Source organism: Limulus polyphemus, unplaced genomic scaffold (genome assembly GCF_000517525.1).
Source record: "Limulus polyphemus unplaced genomic scaffold, Limulus_polyphemus-2.1.2 Scaffold1605, whole genome shotgun sequence".
In the NCBI taxonomy this organism is placed as follows: Eukaryota; Metazoa; Arthropoda; class Merostomata; order Xiphosura; family Limulidae; genus Limulus; species Limulus polyphemus.
In genome coordinates, this window is record NW_013667215.1 from 152,641 (window position 1) to 156,621 (window position 3,981).

Genomic DNA, 3,981 nt, shown 5'->3' on the forward strand with positions numbered 1-3,981 from the left:
CCTTTGGCAGCAATTACTGCTGTGAGTCTTTTTGGATAGGTCTCTGTCAGCTTTGCACAATGGGATGGTGTAATGTTTACTCATTCTTCCTAGCGAAATTACTCCAATTCTGACAAGTTCATTCGGGATCATTGATGGGCTACAATCCTCAAGTCTCGCCATAAGTTTTCCATTGGATTCAAGTCAGGAATTTGACTGGGCCACTCCAGGACATTCACTTTTTTCTTTTGAAACCACTCCAGTGTGGCTTTGTGCTTCGGGTCATTGTCCTGCTGAAATTTCGAATTTTCGACCCAGTTTTAGATTCTTGGCTGACTCAAGCAGGTTTTCCTATAGGACTCGCCTGTACTCTTGGGCTATTCTTTTATCGAAGAATAGTGGGATCGACTGTACATTATAACGCCCACACAGCTGAAAATGTGAGCATGTTTGATGGAATGGGGATTCGAACTCGCGACTTGCAGGTTGCGAATCGAGTACCCTAACCATCTGGCCATGCCAGACTGTGCTTGAAATGTCGATAGAGCTAGTGGTCCAATTAGGTGATTCTAGGGTTAAAAGAGAAACACTACATTTTACGAATATCATTTAAGGATAATAAATGATTTAGATAATAAACATTGCCGTAGGAAGTAATTTTGGAGTAGTCATTGCTCCATGTCATTGTCCTGCTGAAATATGAATTTTCGATCCAGTTTTAGATTCTTGGCTAACTCAAGCAGATTTTTCTCTTGGACCTGCCTGTACTTTATATCATCCATCTGCCCCTCAAACCTGAGAAGCTTACCAGTCCTTGCTGATGAGAAGCAGCCCTATAACATGATGCTGCTACCACCGTGCTTGACAGTTGGGATGGTGTTGACTGGTTGATGTGCTGTGTTGGGCTTGCGTCAGACATAATGCTTTGAATTTAGACCAAAAATCTCGATTTTTGTCTCGTCTGACCACAAAACATTTTGCCATATGTATGCAGTATCATTTACATGATTTGTTGCAAACTCCATACGAGATTTAAGATGATTCTTTTTCAGTAATGGCCTTTTTCTTGCCACTCGCCCATGCAGGCCAGTTTTGTATAGGGACTGGGATATTGTCAATGTATGAACATTGGCTCCCACCTCAGACATGGATCTTTGCAAATCTTTCAAAGTCACTGTTGGCTTCTGCTACGTATTACAATTTCAAATAGCCTAAAACTGAGTTACATTGTAATTTAGATTTAGTAGTTAAATAAATGCCGATATATATCCAATTTATGATATTTGCCAACAAGATTGATACACACAGTTTTCTTCTTTAATACATTTTAATATACAACCAGTAATACAGTTTACAATAATGTTTACTACAAATAGTTATTACAAACAATGATTTATATACAAAAGTTTTACAAACAGTATAAAGTCTTCTTTTTATCTGGAACTTCTTGATATCTCATCGAGGGTTCACGATGAGTGAGTTAATTTCGAGTTGACGTAGGTACAATTCACTTAATAGGGAGCTAGCTAGGTCTGTGGTCTTCATTGATCACACGCCGAATTTTTTTCCATCGATGAAGGTAAGTAATGTTTTCGTAAAAGTACTAATGTCCGATGTGAGTCCACTGAAGTTAAATGGTTTGTAATGTTCTAACTTTATAAATGTTCCTGGTCAAATATCTGAAGTTTCCCGATTAATAAGTGTTATAATAATCACAGTTATAGCTTCCGAAGTTTATAGCACACCAATAATAGATACTGCTTTTGGCGCGGCGCTTTGGTTATATTTATAGGCGTGTGGAGAGTTTCCCAAAACTTCAGTTTACGTAACAATACTGATGCTAACACTAGCGTTTACGTACACACATATATTGTTGATTCTTACACTCGAGAATCTTCTACAACTTTAGAGAATAGGCGGGAGTTTCGAAATACATATTTAACAGTATAAGTTATGTACATTTCTAAATATAAATTTAATTTAAACAAACATTGATATTAAAATAAATGTATAATAATAAATCTGTCACCCTTCACAGTGCCAACCCTAACCAGTTTCCTGCTTGCTCAGCCGCTCAGTTTAGAAGAACAGCTTGATCTTGGTAGTAGCTGGGTGGTATGAAGAACATTTCACTTCTTAATGATGGACGTCATCGTACTCAAAGGGATAATCAGCGACTTTGAAAATTTCTTGTAACATTCTCCTGATCTGTGCTTTTCTACCACTTTATCCCTGACTTGTTTGAAAAGCTCATTGGTCTTCCTGGTTGATTTGTCGTATGTAAGTTGTGGCTTGAACAGATGCATTTACTCTGAAGCCAAGTTAAACTACTTTCAAACTAATCTTTTGCACCTGAACTGATTTAGGTTTGCCGTTGCAAAGGAGTTGAATACTTATGCAATTCAGATATTCTAATGTTCTTTGAAATCTAACTTACTTACATAATATTAGCGTTTTTTAGCTTTCTAAGTTTGGAGTACATTGTGTAGATTCTAAATATAAAGTCTCATTTTAAAGTTTTATGATTGCAAGCTCAGACAGCAACAAAATATGGAAAAGTTCAAAGTCTCTATCATCCCTTTGAGTAAGGTGAAGTCCATCATTAAAAGAAATGAAATTGGCTTCATACCACCGAGTCATTACCCAGACCAGGCCGCCCATCCAAACTAAGCAACCAGACAAGCAGGAAATTGATTAGGGCTGCCACTATGAAGCCAACAGTGACTTTGAAAGATTTGCAAAGTTCCATGTCTGAGGTGGGAGTTGGTGTTCATACATCGACAATATTCCAGTCCCTATACAAAACTGGCCTGCATAGGGCGAGTGACAAGAAAAAGGCCAATACTGAAAAAGAATAACCGTAAATCTCGTATAGAGTTTGCAACAAAGCATATAACTGATACTGCATACATATGGCAGAAGCTTTGGTGGTCAGACGAGACAAAAATCGAGATTTTTTGGTCTAAATTCAAAGCATTATGTCTGACGCAAGCCCAACACAGCACATCAACCAGTCAACACCATCCCAACTGTCAAGCACGGTGGTAGCAGCATCATGTTATAGGGCTGCTTCTCATCAGCAAGGACTGGTAAGCTTCTCAGGTTTGAGGAGAAGATGGATAATATAAAGTACAGGCAAGTCCTAGAGAAAAACCTGCTTGAATCAGTCAAGAATCTAAAACTGGGTCGAAAATTCATATTTCAGCAGGACAATGACATGGAGCAATGACTACTCCAAAATTACTTCCTATGGCAATGTCTATTATCTAAATCATTTATTATCCTTAAATGATATTCGTAAAATGTAGTGTTTCTCTTTTAACCCTAGAATCACCTAATTGGGCCACTAGCTCTATCGACATTTCAAGCACAGTCTGGCGTGGCCAGATGGTTAGGGTACTCGATTCGCAACCTGCAGGTCGCGAGTTCGAATCCCCGTTCCATCAAACATGCTCACCTTTTCAGCTGTGAGGGTGTTATAATGTACAGTCGATCCCGCTATTCTTTGATAAAAGAGTAGCCCAAGAGTTGGCGGTGGATGGTGATGAATAGCTGCCTTCTCTCTAGTCTTTCACTGCTAAATTAGGGACGGCTAGAGCAGATAGCTCTCGTGTAGCTTAAGCACAATTTCTGTAAACTATTTATGCACGAAATTGCTTATGGGTCAATGCTTTGTGGATTACAATATCTCTAATAGTATAAGAGTCACACACAAAAAACAAAGGAAAACAATAGCATGAACACTGTAATTAATCCCTCTAATCATTACTGAGGTTTCTCTATATATTTTACATATAAAAATAAAGATTTTCATCCAATTTTTCTCAGTTTCTTATACTGATGTTGTGACAGGCAAAACACAAAATTACTCAGTATAATGCAACATGTGGACCAATTAATAGTAAACGGATATATATAAGTCGGGCCCGGCATGGCCAGGTGGTTAGAGCGTTCGACTCGCAGTTTGCGGGTCGCGGGTTCGTATCCCCGTCACACCAAACA